Source organism: Pseudophryne corroboree, chromosome 9, assembly GCF_028390025.1.
Source record: "Pseudophryne corroboree isolate aPseCor3 chromosome 9, aPseCor3.hap2, whole genome shotgun sequence".
NCBI lineage: Eukaryota > Metazoa > Chordata > Amphibia > Anura > Myobatrachidae > Pseudophryne > Pseudophryne corroboree.
The window spans coordinates 195420192-195445264 of NC_086452.1; the positions used below are offsets into that span (position 1 = coordinate 195420192).

Sequence of the window (25073 nt, forward strand, 5' to 3'; positions counted from 1 at the left end):
GATAAAAGTATTAAATCTAATATAATATTGTATGTTAGATTTAATACTTTTATCTATTTGCCTGATGTACAAATCTAACTCTCTGCACATGTTATATCTGCCCCCCACCCCCTGCAGTGCACATGGTTTTGCCCAACTGCTAAAAAATTTCCTGCTGCGATCAACTAGGAATTACCCCCTATGTGGTGAGAACTGACATTTCTGAATTTGAGCAACCTAAAGTACACTTTTTGAGTAGGAAACCAGGTTGCTATAAGTGCAGTGGCTGTACCACATGCAGCTACCTTATTCCAGGAGATAAATTCAGACACCCACATACTGGTAAATCATACTCTATACTGCACCCATTGTCCTGCGAGTCTAAATTCGTGTGTATCTCTTGTACTGTCCTTGTGGATTGGTTTATGTCGAGAAGACAGATTGTGCTTTCAAAACACGGATGGCCCAACATCGTTATGCCATCAGGGTCGGAAGCAATCAAAACCGGGGGGAGCGAACAACCGGTTGCCCGACATTATGCAAAACTCAAACACAGTATAGCAACACTACGTTATAAAATCATTGACCATATTCCCAAATCGTTAAGGGGAGGGGGATAGGTCAAAAAAGCTGCTTCAATTGGAAGCAAGATGGATCCACAGATTGAATACCATACACCCTAAGGGATTAAATGAATCACTCAATCTGAGATGTTTCTTGTAACACCATCAATATTTCTATTTTTTATCCTTTACCTATGCTACATTTTTAGTTGTTTTGATGACTGCTGGATACATACTAGCATGATACAATGGTATCCAGCATTACAATATCTGTTTGAGATTAGTAGTACCTACCCATGGTTAGTGTAGCAAGATGCCAGGTTTTTAATTGTAGTTGTTCTATTTCCTGCAGCATTTGGTTTTTAGCACTAATGAAGTGTTTTGATTACACTATATTTATTATAATGTTTGTGTGTTTATATACTTTTGCACATTGCACTTTATTATTATAATGCTGCTAGTTAATATTGAATATTTGCACGATTATATAGAAGTTTTTCTTCCTCTGATGTAAAAACACGATTGTTGATATGTCACCATGGTGATTATTTCCATAGCTGCAGCGCGCGTGCTGGGCGGACCGGCGGTGTGTCATTTCTGAAGGGACCTGGAGACACGGCCGGAAACTGGGCAGCGGCGTCTGAGCTGGCGGGAGAAAACCACTGTATTGTAAGGTATTTAAACACTGTTATTTTCACTGTGTGTTATCCTGACGACAGGGTGCAGACCTCGAAATGTTGATGTCCACAATAAAGTCACTGCACTTTACTTGTTAAAACAAAGTCTCCGAGTGCCGCCCATCTGTTGCTCTATTATGCTGGGTTATCACCTAGAGGGAGGGCACCGGTAGCAAGCTATTTCTTTAAGGACGTACGAGTGCTGGGTCATTCTGCATTGTATGTATGTATATATATATATACATACAGCAGGCTGGTGCGGCACTCCAAGCGACTGTCACAAATAGGCAGTAGAGTCCTCGGTATGGACATACCGAGGACTCTACTGCCTATTTGTGACAGTCGCTTGGAGTGCCGCACCAGCCTGCTGTATGTATTCATCCCATGTGAGGGCACCCAGCGCTTTTGATTTTAATGGGAGAGCCGGACCGGCCTGCTGTGTGTATGTGTATATATATATATATGTATATATATATATATATATATATATATATATATATATATATATATATATATATAATATATGGGGTCTGGTGGGGATATTTAATTGGGGTTGGGTATGGTATGTCGACCACCTTAATCTTGACATTTTGTAAGGACTTAACCACTTAACTGGCGATTTATTTCGCAAAAAAGCTTCGAAATTGTCACTTTTTTTATGAGTGAATTAGGTAAAGTACATGACTTTAATGCTATCCCAAATGATTTTAGTTAAAAAAAAAGAAAAATATATATTTTTTTTATTATTATTATTATTTTCAATATTTTTCTCAAACATCGAAATATCGATCGAGAACATCGCGACCATCGGAACATCGAGACCATTGCGGCTTTCATTTTGAAAGCCTGGACAGCCTCCAAGTATACAGGAAGGGGGGGTTCTGGGGACGGCTCGGGAGGGTAAATTTACACTCCCCAGCATCTGCCATTGTCTGCAGCTGCTGGAGGGGGGATCCTGCCGTGCTGACCGATCAGCAGTGATCGGCAGCACGGCAATCAGTAGGGGAGAGTGCAGGGAGGCAGAGGGACCTTCCGATCCCTCTGACAGCAGCAGCGGAGGGAAGTTTCCCTTCCCCGCAGTTGCTAACACTCTCTATCTGACTGGTCGCATCCTGTGCGACCAGGTCAGATAGAGCATTTGCAGGCATGGTCATATCTAATGCGACCATGCCAAGCAAGTGGTTAATTAACCCTACTCCTTCCCCTAACATCTACCTCCCAGCAGCCTAACCCTAAGTGCTGAAACACACTACCCGGCTTTTGCCGGCCGGGAAAAAGCCGGACGGCTTTTTCCCGTGCCGGCATTGTAGTTAACAGTGTGAGGGCTAGGGTCCCTTCACACTGCACGGCCCCGGCCCGGCTGCCGGGTTGCAGCCGGGTCTCACCACTGGAAGGTCCGGTGGCCGGGCGGCCGCCGGGCCGTCTTTGGAGCCAGTAAACCATGTGTGTGAAGGGGAGCTTTCACACACAACGTTTTTTTCTGAAGCCGTGTCTGATGCTGCGCATGCACACAGCATCACACACGGCTCAAAGCCGTCCTGTGTGAGCGACTCTCCGGTTTCTCTGCCGGGCCGTCTTTGGAGCCAGTAAACCATGTGTGTGAAGGGGAGCTTTCACACACAACGGTTTTTTCTGAAGCCGTGTCTGATGCTGCGCATCCGCACAGCATCACACACGGCTCAAAGCCGTCCTGTGTGAGCGACTCTGCCGGTTTCTCCCGGATGGCAAAAAGCCGGACAAACTTTGTCCGGCTTTTTGCCATCCGGGAGAAACCGGCCAGTGTGTTACAGCCCATACCCTACTTGGCACAACATTCAGGATGCCGGCTGTCGGGATTCCGGCGCTGGTATTCTGAACAGCAGCATCCAATCTGCCAGGATGCCAACTACATCCCTTTAATTGTATGTGTATACATACATATATTTGCATCGACATACATATATTTGTATGCGCCTTATAGTATTCCATCCACCCATCTGTAAGTTCACTAGTGATCCCCCCCCCCCTCCTCCATTTGTACTGTATTGTGCACCAGTGCCTGTGTTTTCCCTATTATACTGTTTACAAGTGCAAACCACCCATCGGGCTGTAAGATCTACACTGTCTGCGGACCTCAGAACCCCCATGGGATACTTACCTTAAGCTGTTTTCTTGTTTTTCCTTTGGCATTGGCATGATCCTCTTTGAGGATGACAGCTGCATTACAGCGGTGCTGCGGTTGCATACATGTAGTCAGGTGCTGCTTGCTGCTGGAGAGCCAGGATCCAGAGGCCTAGAGGAGGTGCAGCAGGGCTATGAGGAGAGGCCGTGGGGGTGCCCCTCGGGAGCCATAGTTACATCCACCTCCTATGTGCCTTAACATGACTTGATGTTACATGTGTCGTCATGGAGGAAACGCTGAGTCATTAAGTGGTACAGCCTGATAGCAGCGGCTGTACCTTATTAGACCCACAGCAGCAGCCAGCACAGTGTAAAAGGAAGAAGCTGCATACAGAAACATCTTTACATTTTTTGCTAGATGAATTCAGTGGCGCCCTCCAGGGGCCGACGCCCCTAGGCAGCAGCCTAAAGCTGCCTAATGGTAGAGCCTGCCCTGCCCTTAATTTTTATTTCTTACTAAGGTTTCCAATAGTGAAACTTACAAGATGAAAGCCTTTAGATATCACTTCATAGCTGATTCACCAACTTTATAAGTTATTTTGAATCCTCTGTAAGCCGTATAGAGCATCCCACAGTTGCATACCCTCCAACATGACCCGCCCCACTAGGTACAAAATGCTCTGTTTCTGGACTTCCCTCTTAATTTATTATTGCCATCACCTGTGAAGAAACAGCTTTCTTATCATTTAACTAGCTCACCACAGGTGATGGAAATCATAAATTAAGAGGGAAGTCCAGAAACAGAGCATTTTGTACCTAGTGGGGCGGGTCATGTTGGAGGGTCTGCAGTTGTTGAGTGGTAAAACAGCCTGAGAGGAGATGTGTCAGAGTATTCAACTCTGGAGGGGGAAGGGTGAGGCACCTGTACCTGCGCTGATCATCAGTGACCAGCAGGAGACTGGCAGTAGGAGAACATAACACACGAAAGAAACAGAAGTGTCTGCAGCTGCTGCTGGTCTACGGGATCAGGTAAACAGAGCAGATTTCTGGGGAAGCTGCATTCAACAGGCGCCCTGTGCTAGAAAGAGAATTGGTGCCCCCCTCATATTTAATACAGGGACAGTGCGCGCCGAAAATATAGGGAAATGGCTTCATGGGGAAGGGACATGGTCACAAAATAATACCAATACACAGAAGTCTCCATTATTAAAATAGGGCCACATTGTAGTACCACTTACACATTACTCCACGTAGAGTCCCCTTTTACACATTACACATTACTCCAGGTAGAGTTTCTTTTACACATTACTCCAGGTAGAGACCCGTTTACACATTACTCCAGGTAGAGACCCTTTTACACATTATACAGCAGGTAGGGCCCCTTTCACACATCCAGGTAGAGTCCCCTTGACATGTGTGTGTCTGTGTGTTTGATGGTGCGGTGGTGGCACGACCATGAGGCTGCTGCCAGCAGCTCCGCGCCCACATATTCACTGTGAGCTAGGCACTGCTGGCACAGTGTTAGTTATGGCCCAGTGCAGGGTATCCAGGGAAGGGGGGCACAGTAGCTGGTGGGGTTTACACAGTAACTGAGTTACACAGTGACTGAGACAGAACACATAGGGGGAGGTTGTGACACAATGACAGAACACATATGGGGGGTGACACAATGACGTGACAGAACACAGAGAGGGGGGTTTGACGCACTGGGACAGAACATGGGAGGGGGGGGTGACACAGCGACAGAACACGGGGGGGGGGCACAGTGACAGAACACGAGGGGAGGTGACACAGTAACAGACCACGGGGGGAGGTGGCACAATGACAGGACACGGGGGTAGGTGACACAGTGACAGAACACAGGGGGGAGCGACAGAACACGGCGGGTGACACAGTGACAGAACAAGGGGGGTGACACAGTGACAGAACACGGGGCAGTGACACAGTGACAGAACACGAGGGTGATACAGTGACAGAACAGGGGGGGTGACACAATGACAGAACACATGGGGTGACAGAACCCAGGGGGTGGGGTGACACAGTGACAGAACATAGTGGGCCAGATGTACTAAGCTTGAAAAGTGATAAATATCACTGTGATAAAGCACCAGCCAATCGGCTCCTAACTGTCATTTTTCAAACACAGCCTGTGACATGGCAGTTAGGAGCCGATTGGCTAGTGCTTTATCACAGTGATATTTATCACTTTTCAGGCTTAGTACATCTCCCCCTAGAGGGAGGTGATACAGCGTGACTTCCGGGTGTCTGCAATACCTCAAGGTCACGGAGTCTCAGTGGGCATGCTTCCCCAAGAGCTTGCAGCCACATGCCCTCCCCCTGTTCAGCGACCTAAACTGCTGTGCAGCGTTCAGAGCCACCCACTCAGGATACCGGATATCTGGCTCAGCGCTGCCTGTCTCTCTCTGCCCACAGCGGCCACCATGATGCTGGTGTATTACTGGTGGCCAGGCGAGCACGTTTACCCTTGTGCGACGATCACCGCAGCTGTAAGGACTCTCTGTGGAGGCTTCATGGTGTCAGCGAAGGGGCACAGCGTGGATGATCGCAGCAGCAGCACTATGAGGTGCTTGAGGGGGCGGTGCTTGCTGCAATCACAAGGGGGGTTGCTGAATCCAGGCCCTCTCTGGACTCCAGAGAGGACACCACTGTGCCTAGTTTGTTTTTAACAAATACATATCACGCACAGCTGCCGGCGCCGCTGCCTGTAATAGTGTGACAGGCGCAGCGGTAGCCGGCAGCACCAATAGCCAGCAAAGGGTTGCAGAGCAGGAAAAGCACCTCTCCAGCCCGGCGCCTACCCGCTCTGCATCCCTTTGCCGACCGGGTTCCGCCATCCTGCTTCTGGGACTCTTTTTCATACATTGCAGTGCTAAGACATCCTGCATTGCTGTTATAAGCAGTGATGCAGAATGTCCCTTAGCATTCATATGTCTGACATTGATTTAAATTCTCATCTTCAACCACCAATTAGTGAAAGACTGGTTAGGTGCTAAGCCTATAACTGCATTGCATTTTGTTTTTCCACAGAACATAGGTGCCCATCCAGTCCTTGGATGTATAGTCATGGCACTGTCACTCGTTCAACCCATCTTTGCTTTTTTTCGTCCAGCCCCAGACAGCAGCAGGTAAAGCTTTCTATGGAAACTTATTTTTATGCAGCTGCAGCACTGTAATTGGACTGTTTGTATCCTGGTTACAGAGCTGTGAGAAACCTGGTGAATAGAACCAATATGATTTAGTTCCTCTCAAATCTTTAATTGTGTAAAGCCAGGTACACACTATACAATTATCTGGCCGATAATCAGCCAGATCTAGCTGGTTGGAATGAAAATCTGGTAATGGATGAGACAGGGCCGTTTCTTGGGGCAGGCAAACAGTGCAACTGCACTGGGCGCCCGCTGCGGCACTAACTGTGGCTCCCTGCTTCCCCCTCCTATTTCTCCCCGAGTAACCCGCTCTGGGGGCGGAGTTTCACGGAATGACGCGGTTGCGCTGTTGCGTCACAACGCAACCCCGCGAAACTCCCCCCCCCCCCCCCCTCAAGCGGAGTACAGAGGGGGATCCAAGCTAGGATGAGGGAAAGGCCGGCGCGAGGAGCGACTGTTGAGGCGGTCCGAAGAGCGGTAATCGCCTGTGTAAGTATTCTCTCTCTCTCTCTCTCTCTCTCTCTCTCTCTCTCTCAATGTGTAAAATGGGGACACCTGCCGTAATGTGTGAAATGGGGACTCTTGCCTGCCGTAGTGTGGGGATTTAATGTACCAAGGGCATTGCGGTGTGTGGCATAATATGGTGCAGGGGGCATTACTGTGTGGGGCTTAATGTGGTAGAATTTTTTTTTCCTGTGGTGGTCGTGATCTGTAGGAGCAGGGTTAAAAACTGGATTGTGAGGTAGTCTTTTCAGACGAGGCCATGCCCATTTAAATGAGGCCACACCCATTTAGATGAGGCCACGCCCCCTTGCCGGGTGCGCGTGCAAGTTTGTTTTTTTAACTAGGTGTGTGTGTGTGTGGGGGGGGGGGGGGGCATTTTTTTATATAATGGGGGGAGCGCATTTTTAAATCTCGCACTGGGAGCCAAATTGGATAGAAACAGCCCTGGGATGAGAGCAAATGACAATCGATCATTTGTTCCCAAACACTGGAAAACTAACAAAACCTGTCGTTCATACAAATTGGTTAAACACAAATGTAACCAACTTGGATAAATGACTGTTTTTGTCCATTTTGCAGTTTTTGGGAGCAAATGGTCAATTGCCAATTGCTCTCATCCATTACCAAATTTTCATTCCAAGTGTAGCTCACAGATAGGGAACCGTGACTTTCTGCAGTAATGTAACAGTCGCATCCACTGCCCGGCGGTGACGGCTCCCCAGACACACACCGCAGGCTGCCGCCGGAGGGGAGAGAGGGAGATCACACTCCCAGCCACGCACAGCAGGCTGCCGCCTAAGGGGTGAGAGGTAGATCATATTCTCCCAGCCACGCACAGCAGGGTGCCGCCGGAGGGGATAGAGGGAGATCATACTCCCAGCCACGCACAGCAGGCTGCCGCCGGAGGGGATAGAGGGAGATCACACTCTCCCAGCCACGCACAGCAGGCTGCCGCCGGAGGGGATAGAGGTAGATCATACTCTCCCAGAATCTGCCAGATAATTGTATAGTGTGTACCTAGGCTAATAGTAGCTTATAGAGGACAGGAATCACAAAGTTCTCTATGTGACTATCTGAACCTGTATTTTAATTACAGGCGGATCAGGTTTAATCGCATTCATAAAATCGTGGGAATAGTGACAAAGATTTTAGCAGGTAATACTAGAATATCTGTGTATATCTATCTGTGTGCCTGCAGTTATGTGTTTTACAATATTTGAACTGTAAATAAATCTTTCTAATCTACCGCTACTAAACATACCACATTCCACCCACCGTTAGGAAGCGCTGTTTTCCTTGGCCTGAAACTTGTGGAGAACAGCTCAACTGTATGGATGTCCAAGGTGATGGGGGGATACACTGGATGGGAAATTCTGTTCAATGTTATAGTTGTGATCAATATGGTGCTTCAAAGAAAAGGTGAGAACCTCTGTGTGATATTACTTCTGTACCCATTTACAATGAGCAGAACATAACACTGCTTTTGTAATAATTATAGAATGTGTTCATCTATTCTTTATACTCTACTACTGTCATTATGTTTTTTTGGGTATGTTCAGGTGCTTATATTTAATTATAAACTATATTATATCAAACCAAGATATTCCTATACGTATCTAGCAGCAATATGTCAATTTGTGTGTCTGTGTGGACACAAAATATAGATGAGTACTAGAAAGCAGTATGCTCCCTGTTACCCATTAATCCATACCAAAAAATAAAGAACTATGACTATTTGTGCTCCTCATCTCAATTGCCAAAGTGCATTCACAGACTAAAGACACTTGTATATATTAAAATCCTTTATTTTGTATATTTCCCAACATGTATCACTTTGACTGTTTCTGTCTTATTTAACAAATAGCATCCAATGGTAAAATAAATAAATATATATATATATATATATATATATATACACACACTGCTCAAAAAGGGAACACTTAAACAACACAATGTAACTCCAAGTGAATCACACTTCTGTGAAATCAAACTGTCCACTTAGGAATACAACACTGATTGACAATAAATTTCACATGCTGTTGTGCAAATGGAATAGACAACAGGTGGAAATTATAGGCAATTAGCAAGACACCCCCAATAAAAGAGTTGTTCTGCAGGTGGTGACCACAGACCACTTATCAGCTCCTATGCTTTCTGGCTGATGTTATGGTCACTTTTGAAAGCTGGCGGTGCTTTCACTCTAGTGGTAGCATGAGACGGAGTCTACAACCCACACAAGTGGCTCAGGTAGTGCAGCTCATCCAGGATGGCACATCAATGCGAGCTGTGGCAAGAAGGTTTGCTGTGTCTGTCAGCGTAGTGTCCAGAGCACGGAGGCGCTACCAGGAGACAGGCCAGTACATCAGGAGACGTGGAGGAGGCCGCAGGAGGGCAACAACCCAGCAGCAGGACCGCTACCTCCGCCTTTGTGCAAGGAGGAACAGGAGGAGCACTGCCAGAGCCCTGCAAAATAACCTCCAGCAAGCCACAAATGTGCATGTGTCTAGTCAAACGATCAGAAACAGACTCCATGAGGGTTGTATGAGGGCCCGACGTCCACAGGTGGGGTTGTGCTTACAGCCCAACACCATGCAGGACGTTTGGCATTTGCCAGAGAACACCAAGATTGCCAAATTTGCCACTGGCGCCCTGTGCTCTTCACAGATGAAAGCAGGTTCTCACTGAGCACATGTGACAGACGTGACAGAGTCTGGAGATGCCAAGGAGAATGTTCTGCTGCCTGCAACATCCTCCAGCATGACCGGTTTGGCAGTGGGTCAGTAATGGTGTGGGGTGGCATTTCTTTGGGGGGCCGCACAGCCCTCCATGTGCTCGCCAGAGGTAGCCTGACTGCCATTAGGTAATGAGATGAGATCCTCAGACCCCTTGTGAGACCATATGCTGGTGCGGTTGGCCCTGGGGGGTGGTCTTCTGTATGCCGGCGGTCGGGCTCCCGGCGCTCAGTATACCGGCGCCGGGAGCCCGACAGCCGGCATACCGACACTTATTTTCCCTCGTGGGGGTCCACGACCCCCATAGAGGGAGAATAAAATAGTGTGGCGCGCGTATCGTGCCACCGTGCCCGTAGCGTGGCGAGCGCAGCGAGCCCGCAAGGGGCTCATTTGCGCTTGCCACGCTGTCGGTAAGCCAGCGGTCGGGCTCCCGGCACCGGGATGCTGGTCGCCGGGAGCCCGACCGCCGGCCAGCCGTAGTGAACCCGCCCTGGGTTCCTCCTAATGCAAGACAATGCTAGACCTCATGATGGGTGGAGTGTGTCAGCAGTTCCTGCAAGATGAAGGCATTGATGCTATGGACTGGCCCGCCTGTTCCCCAGACCTGAATCCAATTGAGCACATCTGGGACATCATGTCTCACTCCATCCACCAACGTGGCGTTGCACCCCAGACTGTCCAGGAGTTGGCGGATGCTTTAGTCCAGGTGTGGGAGGAGATCCCTCAGGAGACCATCCGCCACCTCATCAGGAGCATGCCCAGGCATTGTACGGAGGTCATACAGGCACGTGGAGGCCACACACACTACTGAGCCTCATTTTGACTTGTTTTAAGGACATTACATCAAAGTTGGATCAGCCTGTAGTGTGTTTTTCCACTTTAATTTTGAGTGTGGTTCCAAATCCAGACCTCCATGGGTTAATAAATTTGATTTCCATTGATAATTTTTGTGTGCTTTTGTTGTCAGCACATTCAGCTATGTAAAGAACAAAGTATTTAATAAGAATATTTCATTCATTCACATCTAGGATGTGTTATTTTAGTGTTCCCTTTATTTTTTTGAGCAGCGTTTTATGTATGTATGTATGTATATATATATATACATATATATACACACATATATATATATATATATATATATATATATATATATATACACAGGTTGGTGTGGTCGGCACTCCCTGTATAAAAATGCAACTGCCCCGGTACCTTCCTTTGTAGAAATACAGAGAAAGAAATGTCCTTATAGAGAGGGGTATGTGTCCATCCACTCCCAATGGTAAAGGAACAGGCGGCACTCCAAGGGTTTTGTGAAAACAAACTTGTATTCAAAATGGTGAATCAAATAAATGGCATATTATGGGCAACGTTTCAGCGCCGCGCAGGGCGCTTTTTTCAAGGCAATATGCTGTGAAACAAAACCAAAAAACATGTCAGTGAGAAGATACCTTATATGTGTGAAGGCCTCATGTCACGCCGTGGAGCTGCGGGAGCCAGCGTCCAGCGGGGTTTCCGGTTGGTGTAGCCATTACGTCACCAGGAAGTTACATCACTGGTAACCAGGCAACCGCGGGGCGTCCCGGCTGGCGCTGTCATCAAGCTAGTCCTGGCGGAAGAGAGCGAGAGTGAAAAACACAAAGTGAGAGTGATGATCTAAAATTAATACACATTTCCTTCACCAAGCAGCGTAGTGATAAAAACACAGTGTGGCTGTGTAGTGTCTCAACTGATACTGTGAAAGAACATGTGCCCAAACGCTGAATAATGAAGGAAATGTAGGTGATAAAAATTATTAAAATCAATTGCATCAGCAATATCACTGGCCGTAAACAAATGTCTAATTAATGCAGATACATGATAATAATTGCCCTAAATAGTGGTATTAGTGTACTAAACAACTCCTAAAAATCTGACACCAAATAATCGCATAAAGACAGATATGGCAACTGCTATCAAGGGTATACATGTGTGCATATATAAACGCACACTGAAGGTGGTTGTCGGACACCTGCTCCATATATTTTGGAGAAGTGTCAGGCACCCCTGGCATAGTTATGCATAACAGGCACCCCACATGACTGAGATCTGGCTGTCAATCTACCTGCATGATGACATGTACTCAGACGTAAAAAAAACTCTGTTACAATTGCAAATAATAAGCCCTATCTAGAAAAATGTCCCTGATAACCCACAGTTGCAGGGTTTCACAGGAAAACATTCCAAGCGATGTGCTCGTTCAGTCCTTTCAGTGCCAATGTGGACAGGCGATAAATCCATTCACTTTCTCTTTGTTCCAATGCTTTAGCCCGATCACCGCCTCTAGTATGTGGTGGGATGTGGTCTACTATCATATGTCGCAGATGGCACAATGGCCCTCATTCCGAGTTGTTCGCTCGTTCTTTTTCATCGCATCGCAGCGATTTTCCGCAAACTGCGCATGCGCAATAACCAAATAAGACAGCGCTTCTCACTTTGTATAAAATAAATTTTTACTTTGAAATATGCACAATTAATACAGTAAGATACCGGCCAGTATCAATATACACATAATAAAATTAAAAAATAAATAAAAAACAATTGGTTAAGATAATTCCAAAATCAAGGAATCTTATTTAAAGCACATTGGTATCATCAGATTACCATCCATATATATTATAGCATAATCCCAATGAGGCTCTAAATAAACAAACAATTTAGCTATACTTTCATTTGCAAAGCAATTTTTAAAAACATGCACAATCTAATTGTTAGACCTACGTCTAACTATCTCAAGATGTTAATAGCAAGCAGCAGATGGTTAATAATAGAGTCCGCATGTGCAAAAGAGTAAGATATTAGGCAAGCGTTTCTCCGCCTACTCTCCGGTCAGAAGAAGCCGCTGAGACCGGAGGGTAGGTGGAGAAACGCGTTTGGAGACTCATTTTCTGGCTAAAAACCACACTTTGTTGCCTTTAGCAGTATTGGAGAACCAGCTGCTGGTAATACGGAGGAGAGGCACCTGCAAAGAACACGCTGCACAGATCTTCTATTATCCACTACACTCCTTGGATGAGGCTGCAATGCCCACAACATAATCAGGAGAGGTACAAATTTGGGTACACAGCTTATTGTACTCTAAGTGGATTTTTGGACTGTAGTGTTCAATCTGCCTTCATTCATTTGTTCTTGGGACCAGCTGAGCTTAGATTGCCAGCATATCATTAATAATCTACAAAGTATACTAAAAAACTGCCTATTAGTATGGATGGATTCTAAGCAAATATCTCTGCTTTCAAATTACTCGCTTGCCTAATATCTTACTCTTTTGCACATGCGGACTCTATTATTAACCATCTGCTGCTTGCTATTAACATCTTGAGATAGTTAGACGTAGGTCTAACAATTAGATTGTGCATGTTTTTAAAAATTGCTTTGCAAATGAAAGTATAGCTAAATTGTTTGTTTATTTAGAGCCTCATTGGGATTATGCTATAATATATATGGATGGTAATCTGATGATACCAATGTGCTTTAAATAAGATTCCTTGATTTTGGAATTATCTTAACCAATTGTTTTTTATTTATTTTTTAATTTTATTATGTGTATATTGATACTGGCCGGTATCTTACTGTATTAATTGTGCATATTTAAAAGTAAAAATTTATTTTATACAAAGTGAGAAGCGCTGTCTTATTTGGTTGTTTGGTTTTTTACATTTTGGGGAAATTGGGATCAGTTCCCTGAGATCAGCTGCTCTCACTTTGTAAGTGACAGCGCCAGGTGTATAAATTGGTATTACTTGGTTTTGCGCATGCGCAATGTTCGCACTGCGACTGCGCCAAGTAAATTTGCTAAGAAGTTTGGTATTTTACTCACGGTATTACAAGGTTTTTTCTTCGTTCTGGTGATCGTAGTGTGATTGACAGGAAGTGGGTGTTTCTGGGCGGAAACTGGCCGTTTTATGGGTGTTTGTGAAAAAACGCTGCCGTTTCTGGGAAAAACGCGGGAGTGGCTGGAGAAACGGGGGAGTGTCTGGGCGAACGCTGGGTGTGTTTGTGACGTCAAACAAGGAACGAGACTGACTGAACTGATCGCAGTGGCAGAGTAAGTGTCGAGCTACTCAGAAACTGCTTAGAAATTTCTATTCGCAATTTTGAGAATCTTTCGTTCGCAATTTTGCTAAGCTAAGATTCACTTCCAGTAGGCGGCGGCTTAGCGTGTGCAATGCTGCTAAAAGCAGCTTGCGAGCGAACAACTCGGAAATGAGGGCCCATAAGTGTTTTTCCTTTTTAAAGTGACGGGACACCGGTTGGTCATTGGGTTTACCCTCAAGGGCTGCCTTAATGGCAGACCAATGTAGGGCCATTCTTTCACGGAATGTGCGTGTAGTTTGCCCCACGTATAGCAGACCACATGAACAGGAGATGACGTAAATCACATATTGTGAAGTGCAAGTGACATAATGTCTGATTCTGTACCCCTTCTTGGTTTTATCTGTCTTTATGCGATTATTTGGTGTCAGATTTTTAGGAGTTGTTTAGTACACTAATACCACTATTTAGGGCAATTATTATCATGTATCTACATTAATTAGGCATTTGTTTATGGCCAGTGATATTGCTGATGCAATTGATTTTAATAATTTTTATCACCCACATTTCCTTCATTATTCAGCGTTTGGGCACATGTTCTTTCACAGTATCACTTGAGACACTACACAGCCACACTGTGTTTTTATCACTACGCTGCTTGGTGAAGGAAATGTGTATTCATTTTAGATTATCACTCTCACTTTGTGTTTTTCACTCTCGCTCTCTTCCGCCAGGACTAGCGTGATGACAGCGCCAGCCGGGACGCCCCACGGTTGCCTGGTTACCAGTGATGTAACTTCCTGGTGACGTAATGGCTACACCAACCGGAAACCCCGCTGGACGCTGGCTCCCGCAGCTCCACTGCGTGACATGAGGCCTTCACACATATAAGGTATGTTCTCACTGACATGTTTTTTGGTTTTGTTTCACAGCATATTGCCTTGAAAAAAGCGCCCTGCGCGGCGCTGAAACGTTGCCCATAATATGCCATTTATTTGATTCACCATTTTGAATACAAGTTTGTTTTCACAAGACCCTTGGAGTGCCGCCTGTTCCTTTACCATTGGGAGTGGATGGACACATACCCCTCTCTATAAGGACATTTCTCTCTCTCTCTCTCTCTCTCTCTCTCTCTCTCTCTATCTATCTATCTATCTATATATATATATATATATATATATATATATATATATATATAGTCACGTGACATAGAATAGATCTTTAAAAGCAAACACACTTATATATAAGTGTATACAGTATATACACTAAAAAATAAAAAAACTGTCCACAAATGATTAGTCCATGTACATGGTAATATATTGAATCATCCTTAGGTTTTTTCTATAGATAGCGCTAATGAAATGCTGATGAATTAAGTGGTGTCCGTATTAGAACAAATTATTATGTTTTTTTGTGACATTCATTGTACTAAAATGCACCATTTTGCTGCATATGTCCTCTGGGCCATATTGCTTTAATGCTATTTGTTTCTGATTACCAATGCAAACTAGTAATAATTCTAATTATCTATAACCTGCACTCCTAAATGGTGGCTGCTTGGTCTGAAAACAAAACATAACACATCTTTTACAATGCTAGTATAGACAACACACAGCTGATAAGAAACCTGCTGCCATGCCCCCACTAGTGATTACTGACAGCGTGGTGCCGCGCGTCGACTCCTTCAAATTCCTTGGGTCTAAAATCTCCGGCGACCTCAAATGGGGGCCAAACATAGGCTCCATCATCAAGAAGGCGCAACAGAGAATATTCTTTCTGAGGCAACTCAGGAAATTCAACATCCCGCAGTAGCTGATGCTCACTTTCTACACAGCCACTGTGGAGTCTGTCCTACGCTCATCAATCACAGTATGGTATCGAGCTGCCAAAGACTGCGACAGACGGCAGCTACAGAGGGTGGTGAGATTGGCAGAAAAGGTCATCAGGGTCAACCTCCCCTCTGTCCACGACACATACTGTACATGACCAGAGTCAAGAAGCGGGCTGGGAAAATCGTGGCGGACAAGCTACACCCTGTTCACGTCCTGTTTGAAACTCTCCCATCAGGCAGGCATTATAGGTCCATTCCCGTTAAGTCGACCAGAACCTCTAAAAGCTTCTTCCCACTAGCTGTTCATCTACTAAACAATGTCTAAAACGCCTGAAGCTATGAACTGAGATACTATCTTGCACAGTGTTCCCGTAGTAATGTACCAATATGCTATGTACAGTATGTACAGTATGTCTACACGTTATGTACCGTACCTTGTTAAATAACCCCCCTTCATTTTGTATCTGGCAATGCTCCGTAACCGCAAACAATTCCTAGTATACGCAAGTATACCTGGCCAATAAAGCTGATTCTGATAACACACTCACATGTTTAAAGCAGATCATAGGCATATAAGAGGGTTCTTTAACTTCATCACCATGGTTCTTCTGGAATTACTATCCAGCTAGGACACTTACAAATGTACTCATGTGATTCAGTGATGTATGCAATGACCTTCGCAGCTGCAATCCAGTACACAGCGGCTGTGCGAAAAAAGGCAAATATTCACAGCTGCCGAGATTTGTATTGAGATGCCCACTCAGATCTGCCATTTGTGTGTGAAGACACAACCTTGGAGGCATAATGGTTGACCATTGACCATCTGAGTGCCCTATGGTAGTGCAGTATGGCTGCTGTAAGTAACACAGAGGAGCCATTTTTACTGTGTACGGGATCTCATAAGCAAGCTGAAACACGTGCCAGATAGTGGCACTACCCATGCGTTTGAGTCACTACTTCCCTGTTACCTCCCCCAAATGCTCCACGATTGTCAATTACTTTGAGAATAAATTCACACTGCAACCGTCATTGCAAAACCATTGTGGCACATGCGCAGTGCAACTTAGATGCATTCGCAGTGGCAAAAAAAGATCCACTGCATACAGAGTTGATATTGTGTCCATCTCTGAATCAGGCCCTCAGTCTCCTAAGAAGACATTAAGCAGCAAGAACATGACTTCAGGTTCAATAGAATACACAGTTATCAACTAACCCAAAGTATATTGTTGTCAAAATATATGTACCAGTGTACAGAATGTAAGACGAAGATCTGGGCTCCCTTATTGTCCAAGGCCCAAATGTATTGTTGTGTAAGTCTATTGTATTGGTAACATGCTTGCCAGCTGTCTCGGAATGTCTGGGAAATTCCCATATTTGTAAGGAGCTCTACCGTCTCAGGAGAGAAAATTTAAGATGTGCGGCTGACACTTTTTGTGTTTTTGGTTTTGGTTCTATTTCCACTTTCGTGTTTTGGTTTTGGCTTGGTTTTGCCAAAACCACCCTTTCGTGTTTTGGTTTTGGATCTGGATGATTTTTTGGGGGGAAAACAACATAAAAATGGCTAAAATCACAGAATTTGGGGGTAATTTTGATCCTACGGTATTATTAACCTCAATAACATTCATTTCCACTCATTTCCAGTCTATTCTGAACACTGAACACCTCACATTATTGTTTTTAGGCCAAAAGGTTGCACCGAGGTGGCTGTATGACTAAGTTAAATGACACAAGTGTGCGGCACAAACACCTGGACCATCTAGGAGTGGCACTGCAGTGTCAGACAGGAGGGCAGATATAAAAAAAAGGCCCCAAACAGCACATGATGCAAAGAAGAAAATCATAAGCACCGAGACTGCAGTATGACTAAGCCAAGCGACACAAGTATGCGGCACAAACACCTGGCCCATCTAGGAGTGGCACTGCAGTGTCAGACAGGATGGCACTTTTCAAAAACTAGGCCCCAAACAGCACCTCATGCAAAGATGTAGAAGAGGTGCAATGAGGTAGCTGTATGACTAAGCTAAGCGACACAAACAATTGGCCCATCTAGGAGTGGCACTGCAGTGGCAGACAGGAGGGCAGAAATAAAAAAATAAAAAAGGCCCCAAACAGCACCTCATGCAAAGATGTAGAAGAGGTGCAATGAGGTAGATGTATGACCAAGCCAAGCGACACAAACAGTTGGCCCATCTAGGAGTGGCACTGCAGTGGCAGACAGGAGGGCAGATATAAAAAAAGCCCCCAAACAGCACATGATGCATACAAGAAAAAACGGTGCACCGAGGTTGCTGTATGACTATCGAATGTCGAGAGTGGTCCGCAATTGTTCGGTCCACTGACAGCATCTCCAGCACGCCCCTGTCGTTTTTAAAAAAAATCTGCAATTGGTGGACTTATACGGCAGTACCCCAGGACTAATAGAGCAGTACCCCTGGACTCATACGGCAGTGTCAGACAGGATGACACTTTTCAAAAACTAGGCCCCAAACAGCACCTCATGCAAAGATGTTAAATAGGTACAATGAGGTAGCTGTATGACTAAGCCACGTGACACAAACAATTACCACTGGAATTATACGTCCAAATCACTGGAATTAAATGGCAAAATCACTGGAATTATACGTCCAAATCACTGGAATTATACTGCAAAATCACTGGAATTATACGTCCAAATCACTGGAATTATACGTCCAAATCACTGGAATTATACGTCCAAATCACTGGAATTATACGTCTAAATCACTGGAATTAAATGGCAAAATCACTGGAATTATATGTCCAAATCACTGGAATTATACTGCAAATTCACTGGAATTATACTGCAAAATCACTGGAATTATACATCCAAATCACTGGAATTATACGTCCAAATCACTGGAATTAAATGGCAAAATCACTGGAATTATATGTCCAAATCACTGGAATTATACTGCAAAATCACTGGAATTATACATCCAAATCATTGAAATTATACATCCAAATCACTGGAATTAAATGGCAAAATCACTGGAATTATACTGCAAAATCACTGGAATTAAATGGCAAAATGGAGGTTGAAGGATTCCATCGTCATGTGAAGCTGAACCACTAGTCATGAACATAGGCCAGGGCCTTAGCCGTTCCTTGCCACTCCGTGTCGTAAATGGCATATTGGCAAATTACGTTTCTCCTCAGACGATTTAAATTTATTTTCTTGGGTCTTTTTACTGAACTTTGGCTTTTTGGATTTTACATGCTCTCTACTATCACATTGGGCATCGGCCTTGCCAGACGACGATGGCATTTCATCATCTATGTCATGGCTAGTGGCAGCAGCTTCAGCACTAGGAGGAAGTGGTTCTTGATCTTTCCCTATTTTATCCTCCAAATTTTTGTTCTCCATTATTTTTTTGGAGTTATATAACACAATATGCAGCACAGGAATGACTGATGGCTGATGGCCAGGACACTACCACTGGTCTGATGCAGGACAACACAGCAACACTGTAAGGGGCTTGTTGTTATTATAATTTATTATTATACGGCAGCAGTTGACATATGGCTGCAGAGTATAACACTGTGACTGCCTGGTCACTGAAATGACTGATGGCTGATGCACAGGACACTATCACTGGTCTGATGCAGGACAACACAGCAACACTGTAAGGGACTTGTTGTTGTTGTTGTTGTTGTTATACGGCAGCAGTGGACATATGGCTGCAGAGTATACCACTGTGACTAAGAAATAAAAAAAATATATATAGGTGCGCTATCAATAGCAGCTGGTACGGGGATGGTAAATTCCCCAAGGTGTGGTAGGACAAAACAGAAAAATTGTACCAGCGCTTGCTGTTATGAAACAAATGAATTAGAAATATCTGAGCTGTTTAGATAAAAGAATTACACATTCATTAAAAACACATTTAACAAACAATTTATGGTTAAAAGGTAAAGGCCATATAAACAACCTGCATGGGTATCATATTGCACTGGATTTTCTGTGGGGGCTGGCTAGGATTTACTCTGATGGAAAGTGCCACCGGAAAGTACCTACTTAATCGGCTGTTAGCAGAATCCGATATTTTTGCAATGAAGGAGTGTTCTCAGTGATGAGTTGGAAAAAGTCCACCTTATGTAGAAGTCCAGAATTGGTCTGGTTCCAAATCATCCACAGCGCAGGTGGGTGCCGAAGATAAATTCTAAAGACAGGAGTAACCAAGAATGTGCCAGCAGTCATCCAGCGATCCCAAAAGCAGGTGGGTAAAGGGCAGGCTCAACGCATTTCACTGGTAAATCAAGTCCAGCTTCCTCAGGAGCATGGAATTTATTTTCGGCGCCCACCTGCGCTGTGGCTGATTTGGAACCAGACCAATTCTGGACTTCTACATAAGGTGGACTTTTGCCAACTCATCACTGAGAACACTCCTTCATTGCAAAAATATCGGATTCTGCTAACAGCCGATTAAGGAGGTACTTTCCGGTGACACTTTCCATCAGAGTGAATCCTAGCCAGCCCCCACAGAAAATCCAGTGCAATATGATACCCATGCAGGTTGTTTATATGGCCTTTACCATTTAACCATAAATTGTTTGTTAAATGTGTTTTTAATAAATGTGTAATTATTTTATCTAAACCGCTCAGATATTTCTAATTCATTTATTTCATAACAGCAAGCGCTGGTACAATTTTTCTGTTTTGTCATACCACTGTGACTGCCTGGTCACTGGAATGACTGATGGCTGATGCACAGGACACTACCACTGGACTGATGCAGCACAATACACCACCACTGAACTGATGCAGCACAACACAGCAGCAATGGACATATGGCAGCAAGAGTGACTGCCTTGTCACTGGAATGACTGATGGCTGATGCACAGGACACTACCACTGAACTGATGCAGCACAACACAGCAGCAATGGACATATGGCAGCAAGAGGACTGATGCAGCACAATACACCACCACTGAACTGATGCAGCACAACACAGCAGCAATGGACATATGGCAGCAAGAGTGACTGCCTGGTCACTGGAATGACTGATGGCTGATGCACAGGACACTACCACTGAACTGATGCAGCACAACACAGCAGCAATGGACATATGGCAGCAAGAGGACGCATCCACTGTGACTGCCTGGTCACTGGAATGACTGATGGCTGATGCACAGGACACTACCACTGGTCTGATGCAGCACAATACACCACCACTGAACTGATGCAGCACAACACAGCAGCAATGGACATATGGCAGCAAGAGGACACAACAACTGTGACTGGACAAATACAGCACAACACACGGACACTGAGAGAATGGAGTCACGTCCTCTCTCTACACTCTCCAGTACCGTAGTGAAAATGGCGGCGACGCGCGGCTCCTTATATGGAATCCAAACCCTGCAAGAATCCGACAGCGGGATGATGACGTTTTGCCTCGTTCTGGTTTCCGAGTCAGGCGGGAAAACCCGAGCCTGGCTCGGAACCGGACTCGAATGGTGAAGTTCGGTAGGGTTCGGTTCTCTGAGAAACGAACCCGTTCATCTCTAGAGAAAATACCATCCTGGATCCAGTACACTTCCCCCGTATTAGGCATAGCTGTGATGGGACCATCTGCTGCACATTAAACTTGGCCCAGTCCTATGTGGCGCAATGCCGTCAGTCACGGTATACTGAAGCAGGGTCAAGATGGGAATCATGTCACCCCACACTTGCCCCTTGTACCTCCTGTGTGGGATCTCCTGGAGGGAGTACTAAAAAGCAAGTCTTATTTAGAGGTACAGTAATTGTTAGTGGTTTATTTTATATCATCAGCTGAAAGACCTCATGTGTTTAGCACTCTAAGATTGTCAGTTTGAGGCTGTACGAGTAGCCTAGTGCATTAAAATATAACCTATGTTCTTTTTATCCTCAGGTATATTTAAAAATGCGCATAAGGTAAAGAATTTCATATTTTTTGTTGCTCTTAATTAATGTATTGCTTCCTGTTACACAACCTCTTTCTTTATACTATTCAATACTTTGTGTGCTGTTAGTGATAAAAAGGCTGATGCAGCTAAGTACACTCTTCAGCTATGTACCACTGATCCGTCCGACTGCTCATTTAACCGGGAACACACTAGACAACATTTTAAATTAATTTGCTGATAACAATCATTCGTTACGATAAATTTTTAAATCACTCAGTGTGTACGCACTGTATCAATAATGATGAGTGCTCCCACAGGTCACTAGCAATGTCATCTGTCATCTATACACGCAACTCAATTTAAAAAAATGTTGCTAACGACTAGGAGCAAATCATGCAGTACAGTATGTATGCTACCGACGATGAACGATATGTTTAATTAGGCTGAAACCCCACAATTTGGTTGTGTCGAATGACTCACACATATTGTTTGGTCATTTGTAAAATCGTTCGTTGTGTAAGCACAATATCATTTGTCCGGGAGTTCAAGGGAAATCGTAAGCGACATTGGGGTAAATTTATTAAGATGGGAGTTCTATTTAAGGTGGGATGTTACCCACAGCTACCAATCAGATTGCAGCTATTATTTTCTAGAAGGTGCTAGATAAATGAGAAGTAGAATCTGGTTGCTATGGGCAACATCCCATCTTAAATAGATCTCCCATCTTAGTAAATTTACCCCATTGTGTCTTTTGCATGTCGTCTAGTGTGTACCCAGCATAACTATTCAGCAGGCGCCCAACGCTGGACTCGAGAGGTGAGTATTAAAATATGCATGTAATGTGTACGGTGTGTGCCCCCCCCCTAGACCCAGGGGCCCGAGTGTACGCACACATTGTACCCATGATAGAAACACCAATGCTATTCAGTGTAAAAACTAGTGTACACAATAGTCAATGATTGTTCTGATTGCAACAATCATATGATATCACCTGATTTGCTGCTATGGAAACCAGCTTACTGTGATTTTATTGCATTAGATATTTGTAGACACTGCTTTACTTAAAGTGAAAGCCTGAGTCTTCAGGGACTGGTCCTAGGGCCTAATTCAGACCTGATCGCAGCAGCAAATTTGTTCTCTAATGGGCAAAACCATGGGGGTAATTCAGACATGATCTCTATGCTGTGTTTTCTCACAGCCTGCGATCATGCGCAGCAATGTGGATCGATGCATAGCGACGGGAAGGTGCAAAAAAAGTGATCGCATGGGCGATCGCAAGGTGACTGACAGAAAGAGGGAGTTTGCGGGTGGCAACTGACCGTTTTCAGGGAGCGTTTGGAAAAACGCAGGTGTGTCCAAGCATTGGAAGGGAGGGTGTCTGACGTCAATTCCGGTCCCAGACAGGCTGAAGTGATCGCAGCGGCTAAGTAAGTCCTGGGCTGCTCAGAGACTGCACAAAATCAGTTTGTGCAGCTCTGCTACACATGCGTCCGTACACTTGCACAGCTAAAATACACTGCCCCAGTGGGCAGCGACTATCTGATCGCAGGATAGCAAAAATCGTTGCCCAGTGATCAGGTCTGAATTAGGCCCCATGTGCAGTGCAGGTGTGGCAGATATAACATGTGTAGCAACAGTTAGATTTGGGTGGGATGTGTTCAAACTGAAATCTAAATTGCAGTGTAAAAATAAAGCAGGGAGTATTTGCCATGCACAGAAACAATATAACCCACCCAAATCTAACTCTCTCTGCACATGTTACATCTGCCCCTCTTGCAGTGCACATGGTTTTGCCCATTAGAGAACAAATTTGCTGTTGCGTTCAGGTCTGAATTAGGCCCCTAGTACCATAGGGAATGCTGGGGAGTGAAGGTAGTTTAGTGTACAGTGTGTAAATACAGTACAGTTGTTTGCAATGGTTGAATAAAGAAGCACTACAGTTGTTACCTATGCTTCAGTGTTCTCATGAACAGATAAACAAGCAACACAGTCATCATTTTGAAATATGTTGTGCATGCAACACTGATCAGGTGAGCTTATTTAAACGACGTCGGCTCTATAACCAATTATCCAACCGAAAGTTTAAAAATCAGCTTTTCGGACAGATTATGTGTATCCAGGCGCATTTTAGAACAATATGCATGCTCATTGCTCTAGAATCAAGCAACTGCATGCACAGGTGATTCAGAGTAGTATGCATCTTTGTAGCATCTCCACTTATGACTGAAAGGGCGTAATTGGGTGGTAGCAAAGTATTTACATGTAGGCTAAGGCCAGTGAGGGCGTATTGAGTTCATGCTTACAGAATTGTGGGCTATGATGAGTTTTGCATATGCAAAGATCCATCTGATTTCAGGCAGATCTCTTGTACAACTTTTACTTCATTTTTTATCTGTCAAAATGTTGGAATAAAATGTAAAAACTAATTTACATAATTGTATATTTCAGGTAAAACTGGAGACTGTGGCTTTTTTGGTCTTCATTGCTGGAAATCTGGCCTTTCTGATAGCCCTGCTGGTTGGCATTGGACGCTCTTAATGGATTCTGTTTACACGCTGAAGGAATTGCCCCTTTCCCTGCCAAAGGCCGAACTGTGTTATATTATATATAATATTTTATAGCGGGAAATTATTTACTATTGTAAAACTTTTGTTAATTATTATTTGATTTTTAAATTGCCAAAGTCCTTCTCTGATTTGTCCGAATCCAGAGTACATTCACTGTGCAGGATGCAGGTGAAATGAATACAGTGACTGATTCCTGGGCATGAATAAGAGAAAGTTGAATACATGACTACAGATGTAGCCACCTTTATCTTGAGTGGCTGAGGCGTTTGTCCCGTTCGAGCATACGCAGCGTACTGGGGCGTAGCGAGGCGCGCCTAGTCACAGAGAGGCTATCTAATCGCACGGAGACAGACGTTTGATGTTTGGCGTTACCTGTATGTGTAATACCTGCGATCATCCACCAGATGTCGCTTTTTACAATCACCACTGCGCATGCGTGTGGGCTCCCGTAAAATATAATACTGAAATACTGTATACTGTATAGTAAGGACTACTTTAGTAGTGCGTCTCGTTGCGCTGCATCCCGCAGCCAAAGCAACCTAAAACCAGTAGTGTACACTGACGCAAATGGACGTGTTAGAAGTTCATTATTGCCTAATGATATTAGGAATATTGTACAGTATGTTAGCATCCTAATCCCGTAGCCATTTGTCTTAATCAAAACTAATGGATTTATTCATCTGTCTGCGGCAAAGTGGTGAAGTGTTCCGCTTCCTATACTCAGAGTCCCGTGTTCGATTCCTAAAGTACAGTACGAACGCATGTTAGTTTTTTCCAGACACTTTATAACTTTTTTTAATCACATTAACCAGGGCAAAGCTGCAGCAGATGTACTGTTAAGGTTCTATGCACCATACGGTACACATACAATTCTGTAGCAGGGCAGACTCAATTGAAATGACTACTGCCTGTGACTCCATGGAGGCCCTCAGCTATGGAGCAGGTGATGACATAGATTTTGCGGACAACGGGGCAGTGCTGAAGGTGCGTCACAAT

General features: G+C 44.6%; 1 pseudogene; it reads left to right on the forward strand.

Annotated features, from left to right (window-relative positions):
* Positions 1-24048, forward strand: part of LOC134958775 (putative ferric-chelate reductase 1) — a 131612-nt pseudogene extending 107564 nt beyond the window's left edge.
* The last annotated feature ends 1025 nt before the right edge of the window (positions 24049-25073 follow it).